This window comes from Lactuca sativa, chromosome 2 (assembly GCF_002870075.4).
Source record: "Lactuca sativa cultivar Salinas chromosome 2, Lsat_Salinas_v11, whole genome shotgun sequence".
Classification (NCBI taxonomy): Eukaryota; Viridiplantae; Streptophyta; class Magnoliopsida; order Asterales; family Asteraceae; genus Lactuca; species Lactuca sativa.
In genome coordinates, this window is record NC_056624.2 from 65,946,568 (window position 1) to 65,955,379 (window position 8,812).

Sequence of the window (8,812 nt, forward strand, 5' to 3'; positions counted from 1 at the left end):
GTAGCACATAAAATATTATGGCAGAAGATTGACAAAGTATTAATTCTTCATGTAAGAAGATTGATAAAGTATTAAATCTTCATGTAAGACATTATGCATCGTGTCCCATACGCTTTGGGTATACGATCGATTGCAAATGGTATAATATTTAATCATTCTAAAATTTTCCAAATGTCTACTGCATTAAGAGGAAAAAAAGGACAAGAATCGGTTTTGACTAAGAAAATTAGACAACTATCAAAGGACAATCCAAAGTTCGCCGAGGATTGGTCGCTTGCACTACTACAAAAACAGCCTTTTACGACGCTCATTGTGCGTCGTAAAACACTCAGATGACGCGCAAATGCGCGTCATGGAAGGCCATGTCATAAAAAGAGACGACGCGCATTTATGACATGCAACGCGTATCATTAAAGCCAGTGTCAAGAAAGGCCATGTCATAAATGAAGATGACACACATTTTTGCGTATCGTAATTTTTATTTTTTTATTTTTAAAAAATGATTTTTAGATTTACTAATTTTCAAATTAAATTTCCATTTCATGTCTCATAATAGAAAATAAAATACCATATACAAAAAATGCAATCCATTGCACAAGAGTTAATGTCATACAAAATACAAAATAAAATACTATAAATAAGAAAGATAATTCATTGCACTAACATGTCAAATACAAATAATCATCCCTAACTATATAACATAATACTACATTGCTATTAAGGGACATCATCATAAATCACTGAAGATCTTGGAACAATGTTCTCGTCATCAACTTGTATATCTGCCAAAAACTTGAAAAAACAACAAATATTTAATGTTTATATATATATATATATATATATATATATATATATATATATATATATATATATATATATATATGCTAAATGTTAAATGTTCATATTTAGTGGTCTTGGAACAATGTCCTCCTGTGCACCTCTACCACGTGGGTCCCAACACTTCAAAGTTTTGTCCCAACTCCCTGTAATCACTTGCCCTAAAAACCACCAACAAGAAAAAGAATTGAAAACACAACGATGTAATAGAAGGAAATGAAAGTATGAATGCATGATGATATTAACAAAATGAAAACAAATGAGGAAATGAATGACACTAACCTGTTGCATAAGAGTACTCGATACAGCAAACAGGGGCATCATGGTGTCCCAAAAGATCCTCCCTTTCGTTGTAAAAAACAAGCCTGAGAGATGTAAAAGGAATGTAGCTTGAAACTTACTCAAGAAAAAAATAAGTAAATAATCCAAGAAAGTATATGTATATCATTTAGTCATACCTTGTGACAGTGTTATCTGCACTAGCACTAAAACCAGAGGTGTCATCGTGAAAGCAGCAATCAAGAACTGCACCTCCATGAAGGAACTCTCCCACTACTAGAAAAACAAATTTTTATAGAAAAACACGAAACGAGAGTATTTTCATCTGGGCTTAAATGATCAAAAAGTTTTGTTCTCATTTCATCTCTTTTCATATCAATATTATTTTTGATTTGCTCGATTTGAGTCTCCACATTTGCAAGCAACTTCCTCTGAGTCTTGCTGTATTACTAAGAAGACTAGTGATTCCATGTGTCATGCCTGTGATGAGTCCTGCTGGACTCTGCAAAAGCCAAAAGTAGTACTTATTTCTTAATAATACTTATGTTTCAAATGCTGAAAAAGTAGCAACATGTTATAAATGTGATGTGATGATATTACCTTCATAAAGCTTCTGGCTGGAACTGAGAGGAAATCTTTGATGCCAACTCCAACACTCCTTATGAAACCCATGGGATTTTTATATCATCAAAGAGATGATAACTAGAATCAATGATGCTGAGAACCTATATGATATGGAAAAAAATGTAGCACTTACAAAAGGAATAAGGTGATAAATAGGAATGTTTGCATCTGAAATACAACAATCTACTCATAACCCAATCTCAATCATATAGAAACATGATAATGGGTAGGCATCTTTAGGATATAAGCGGAAAGTAATTAGACTAATAGAAATACATAAGAAGCAATGAACATGAACCATCCACTCAGAATCACGTGGAGCAAGCTAATCATTGATGGTTCCCACTATGAGGAGGCAGTAAAAACAGATAAATAAGTACAGAAAATTTAAAGTACAAATATCTATAATAATTTTTCCATGAACACCCTCAACATTTAATTGATATACAAATTTTTTCGTTGTTGCCTACATCTAAATCAATTGAATAATTGAAATTAGAAATTAAAACTTGTAACAGGCAACAACAGCAACCTAAAAAGAAAAGAAGTGCTACTGGTGGTAATAATTTTTCAAAAATAAATTATATATATATATATATATATATATATATATATATATATATATATAAATATATATATATATATATATATATATATATATATCAATAATTACAACATATGATTGGTAAATGGAATGCATACCTCAACAGTTAGACGATGTGGGTAAGAAGGTTCATCCCATGCATAAGGGCAAGGTGTGTAGGAATGTATAACAGTCTCAAAAGCTTCACATTTCTGTTGATAAATATGTAGTCTCTGCAACATGTCAACAAAATTGAATCATTAATCAAAACACAGGGAAATTAAGAAATCAAGAATATGCAGGAAGTAAGAAACCTCATTTGAGAAATTATCAATCCTATAAGGCGTAAATCCCGTATCATCATCAGATTAAAGAATCAAATTGGTCCCAGAATCTCTATGTGGATTCCCAACAATCTTGTCATCTCTGATTGCATCGTCAGCATTTTGAACCTCTACACGAACCATACTTACTGTTGGCCTTGACAGGGGTATTAGTGACTTTTCGCAGAAAATAAGACAACATGGGACAAGATATTGAGTATCACAGTGGGTAAAAGATAAAGAAAATGGGACAAGAAAGCAATGCACACGGGCAGAAAAGCTACACTTTACTTATTCATAAACTGGGAAAAGAAATGAGGGATACAATCACCTCGTACACTGGCTGAATATTTAAATCAAAACTTAACAAGAAAATAGCAACTGATTCTAGCTTAAAACCAGGGGCACTAAGCCACATGGCCTTGACTTATTCACTTCTACTAACAGCTAAGGAAACAAATAAAAACGTGCGTAGACCAAATCAACTCTGAACTATTTTAACACTTATATCACCAGTAACATAGTTTCGAATTTTCACTTGTGTATCACCTAAATGTTCTGGAAAGAAACACCCTGACCACTGCCATCCAGGCTCATCAAAACGAGTAGATACCAGTGATTCCTTGTTTCATGTAACTACTACTTATTATTATATAAGCATGTGAATGAACTGTGGTAAGAAAAAGTTACAAACACTGTACCTTGTTATGTCTGTCCAATGAATATGGGAGTGTTGTCCCACCTTCAAATGGTATATAAAGTCAGACCCTTTCTGCCTAAAACAAAAGTCCTTACTGCATGCATTACTAATAAGATATCAAGGCTGAAAATTGATAATCCTTGTTCTTCCACAAATAGCACTAGATGCAACAGATATTATAGATGAGGAATTAGTTGATGATCGGGCGTCAAGGACTGTAGTTGAACCAGTTGGTTGGACAAGGAAGAATTGACTAGACCACATATAGTTTGAGGTACTTGCCACATCAGATTCAGAGTGGGATCGGCTAACTCTGACCATGATCTCACTCGAAGCAATATTAGGGTCAGAACAAATATGCAGATTTCACGAGCCCCAGAGAATGCATCCATCACCTTTTCCATTGTCACATATAATGGACCTACACAAAAACACACCAGCTTTTGTGAGTGTGTGTGTATGAGAGAGAGAAAGAGAGGAAGACGAGGAAAAAACTTATAGAAATGTCAGCATTGAAGTTAATGGATTTTGAAGAAGAAAACTTTGTTCTACTAAATTTAGCAATTTCAATGAACTTTTATGCACGTGAGAACTTGAGCACAGAAGCTCTAAACCAGCGTATATCAAAAGTTAACGAAAGATCATGAGAAGAATCAATATGATAAAAAGAAGTTTCAACCTGCAGATTTTAAAAAAGTATAACTCATGATGAAATAAATTATACGGACATAAAGAAAATGTGGAAGATAGAGATACCAACCTCTGAAAGCACCATGCTATGTGAAACTCCACTACTCTCAATCATGACAGATACTTCAACTGGTAAACAGTTTTTCACTATTAAAGGATTACTTAATGTAATCAGGTGAATACACCTCTTATTTGACTGATCCTGGTTCTCTATCTTGTCAGCAATATTAGCATCATGATAATATATAAATTTGATCCCTTGTTTACCCTCCCAGTCCCAGCAGAAGGCCAACACACGTCATGCACAGACACACAACAACGAATAGGATGACATACAGGGTCCAGAATCTTGGGAGATACACCAAATGGGATATCGAATCTGAATTCAAATGGCATTGTTGTTGCATTTGTGAGTATGACCTGGCATTTTATGAATCTTTTTAGAGAAAAATATTTAGAAACCCATTAGAAGTGGAACTAAATTAACATGGGTAAACAGTAAAGTAAACTTACTGTTGAGTACAATCGGACTAACTTAGTGTATCATTGCACTGAAACATCAATTACTACAGGAACAACATAGCCAAATTGACACCTTTAGAAATATCCCTGGAATTATCAACTGAGTTGGAAAAATCCACCTCAAAGAATAGAAGCAAATGTGCACTGTTATTCATTGCAATGACATTAGTGTGAGCATAAATAAATAAAAAATGATTCTATATCTGTTTGTATGTGTGTGTTAAAGCAATTTAAAATCCACTAAGAAAAAAAATGATGTGTCGAACTATTCAAAAAGGAAAGTGGATCACAAATGCCATAGAATTCGTCGACATTTGAGAAAAATAAATGAAAAAATATGGTTAGAAACTAGCAAGTGAAAATCGAAAGTTTTTGGGGGTTGAAACTAGGGTTAGGGTTACAAATTGAATTACCATGAATTAAAGCACGAACTATCCCGCCATGACGACCGCTATAATCTTGAAAAATATCTTCTGCTATACAAGGACTAGAAGAAATTGAAGCCATTTATGTATCAACTAGAAGAAAAGTAAGGATATATCGATAAATTAATTTCAATTTAAAGTGCAGAATATTGATCACACTCTCTGTGTTTTTGTGTGTGTTTGTGCAGGGATTGAGTAAGGCAATATTCCCTATTTTTGGCAGTTGATGAGATAAAAAAGCAAAACACACAAGCAGGAATTACCGAATTGTCGTAGGGATCGGGGAAAAAAACCACAACGAAATCAAAGACCTCTTTTTTAATTATATAAATATAAATATATACAAATAAAAATACAAAGTTAAGAGGAAATGAAGGAGAATTAATGGAGACATAGTAGCGTATATAACCTGGTAGTACTACCGTCGGGCACCAGAACGTCAATCCATCAATCGGAGGAAAAGGAAAAGATTTTAGATCATGAAAAACACCTAAGAATGAGCAACTCATTTGTGAAGTGTGTGTTTATTCTTTGCAATTCAGTTGATTGAGCGCCATTTGTTTAAATTGGGGAGAATATGTGATGGCTAGGGTTAATGGTGGTGGTGGAGAACATGGTGAGGCCATTATAGATGGAGGAGAAGGCGGTAGGTGATTTAGATGCGAAATGGTGATGATCAATACGTTTCTTTTTTTTAGAGGGAGAGAGAGAGAACTGCTTAAAGGATTATTAGGGCTTTTTGGTAGAGGATTTTAGAAGAAGAAGAAGGAGATGCATCAGCGGGCTGTTTAATTTTTTGGTATTTCATTTCCCCCTAAGAGAACGCGCTTTCCTAAAGAAAAAATATAAAGCGACAGTTTTAGACGACGCGCTTTTTTATGATAGGTGCCTTCCGTGTTTTTAATTTTTTTTGGACACTATTTCTAGGGCACGCACAAATGCGTGCCCTCTATCCTTTAAATTTTGCAAAACTGACATTATTTTTTACGGCACGCACAATCTCACACCCCAAAACCGAGAATGCCGGAAACGTTCTAGGGCGAAGGACGTCATGTATGCATCACAACAAATGTATAAGTAGTAAACAAGCAACAACATCATCCATTTCATTAATAGTATAATTTTAGTTACAAGTGTTTTCTTTCATCGTACAAGACAACATGATAACGGATCAAAAATAAAAGACGAGTCTTGACTGCTCTGTCTTCTCTAAACCTTGCATTGGCACTTGTCTATTTGTAACCTGAGAATACAAGTTATTTTGAAAGTGTAGGTCAGCATTTAAGCTGGTGAGTTCATAAGTATTTCATGTCATTGCTTTGATTAGTTGTTATGAAAGACTGGTGAATGATTGATGAAACATTTAGTATAAGTATGAAAACTCTAGAAAATCCCATATTTCCTACTAGTATAAAAGTAGTCTTCTACCAAGACCCGAATGTTTTGAAAGTAGTCTTTTACTAAGACCTGACTATTTTGAAAGTACGCATCACTTGAAAATGTGACGATTTTTCCCTGTTTAACTATTTTTATAAAACTGTAAAAGTAATAATATAATAGCTTATGTTGTATCCTTTGTTACTAAGATACACACGGCGTGGAAACTCGCCGTAAACAGATCAACCGTAGACATCCGTAGATGTGCATTTACCTCTGTTGCTAACAGCTGGGTTTAGGAATAGTTAGTCCCTTAAGTAATGATGCACATGGTGTGGAAACTCGCCGTACACAGATCAACCATAGATATCCGTAGATGTGCATTTACCTCTGTTGCTAACAGCTGGGTTTAGGAATAGTTAGTCCCTTAAGTAATGATACACACGGCGTGGAAACTCGCCGTAAACAGATACACCGTAGACATCCGTAGATGTCCGTTTACCTCTGTTGCTAACAGCTGGTTTAGGAATAGTTAGTCCCTTAAGTATACCTGTAATGGTATCATCCGTAGACATCCATAGATGTGTCATTTATCCTCTATAGCTAATAGTGGCTATAGGATGGTTAGTCCCTCAAAGTATCCTTTGGTACTAGGATATAAAGTCCAATTCATCTCGTCGATTATGTGATTGTATCACAAGGTAAAGATAAGAAGGTGATCTATATAACAGTATCTACACATATCATATGTAGTAGTAACTCATCATATATGATCTATGTAAATGTACTCATCTAAGTGCATCTATGTAAACGTATTCATGTAAGCGGAATCTCTGTAAGAGTATCCCTTCATATAGCATGTAGTCTAGACTCATGAATGAACTTACTCTAGTGTAATTTCTTGTAATAGGGATAATGCTTTGTGTACCCTAAACTATTCCTATAATAGTTTACTAGAATGTAATTGATGAGTGTCCAAGTAGGTTTATACACCCTTGCTACCAAGAGTATCGGAACTGAATTAACTGATGGAACATTTATGACTATATATGTACACATGATATATAACTAATATTTAAACGACCTTCGGAAGAGTACCCAATATCCCATCAGACCACATCCAAATCGAGGAAAAGGAAACAGGGTGGATAGCCTTCCTAAGTATTTTAAACATTTCTTATATAACTATACATATAGAGGCATGCAATTTATAATATAAAAGCATAAAAGAAGTTTTGTAAAACTTTTGAAAAGTTTAATAAATAAGTGAAAAGACCTTAGATCAATCAATTTATCAAACAATGACAGTAAATAAGAACAATAAGGTTTCACAAAGAAAAACTTTCACTAAGAAAGATAATCTCACAAAGAGATTATCGTATGCACAAAGCGGCTATTAGGGTTTGTAAAAGGCGTGTGTCAACACAAACCGATACAATAGAATATATACATCTATTCTAGACAATCCCTACAAATCAGGGATATACAGCTATCTAAACTATGATATCTAAGGAAACAAGATAAATACAAGATCTGTTACAACGTACTGAATAAAGCTATATATATGCTGAGCTAATATGATGCTGATGCTGATGCTGAGTTATACGTTGATGCTGAAAGACTTCAAATATCATCATATTTCAAGGTTTGACCTTACAATCTCCCCCAATATGATGATGTTCAAAACCAACTAAATTAAAACACCTCTGGACAAGAATTCCTCATATTCAACTTCAGCTTCTATCTTCACAGGCCAGTAAGGACTATCCAACAGTTCCTGTTTTCTATTCAGCAGCTCCATAGCAATAAGGATGTGAAACTCTCCGGATAGATCTTGATGACTCATGCACATTTTCCTTAAGCCAACGAGATGAGTTGTTGGAGCCCTTGGAATCTCAGCAGTTCGCTGAAAACACATTTTTCTGTTTTTGTCGAGATAAAACATCCCGTGTTCAGGAACTGAGATAAATTGATGTTGAATCGGCTCAACTCCGATAGGAAGAGAGTTGTTTATTCCTTCAGCACCAAAGTTTAGAACCAACACATCTTCACCATCAACTTGAAATTTGGTTCTTCGGATTCTAGAAACAGATGAACCTTGGTCTTGATGTTGTGGATGTTCTTTAGGAACAAGGTCCAAATGCTTTCTTCATCAGGAGATGAAGAGCACATGTCAGTTCGGAGGAGAGAACTGAAGTTTGCTTGGAAGCTAATTCGAGTAATTCTGTCCATTCAGAATATCCATATTTGATCAGCTCATCCCTCTTGACAACTTCAGTGTATGGATGTTGAGGACCTTGACGAGTGATCAGCAGTGTAAGAATTTTCTCATTACATAATTTAGAAGCTTTAACTTTGATGATTTTTCCACTACACACTCGTCGTTTAAGAACGTCTTGAAATCTCTTTCGGTCAATCCTGTCAAGAACACTATTAGTCTTAGACTGATTGC

The 8,812-nt window shown here is 34.7% G+C and overlaps 1 long non-coding RNA gene across 2 annotated transcripts; it reads right to left on the reverse strand.

Annotated features, from left to right (window-relative positions):
* Window positions 1-586: 586 nt before the first annotated feature.
* Window positions 587-5,804, reverse strand: LOC122196448 (uncharacterized). 2 transcript variants are annotated; one of them, XR_008230180.1, is made up of 11 exons: window positions 5,393-5,804; window positions 4,972-5,045; window positions 4,550-4,702; window positions 4,107-4,472; window positions 3,348-3,767; window positions 2,443-3,268; window positions 1,717-1,841; window positions 1,296-1,618; window positions 1,120-1,202; window positions 939-998; window positions 587-792 (listed from the first exon to the last, which is right to left on the reverse strand). It is a non-coding gene; the product is annotated as an uncharacterized LOC122196448 (long non-coding RNA). The 2 variants fall into 2 exon arrangements; XR_008230179.1 differs by having other exon boundaries at window positions 588-792; window positions 2,443-3,767; window positions 4,107-4,456.
* Between the last annotated feature and the right edge of the window lie 3,008 nt (window positions 5,805-8,812).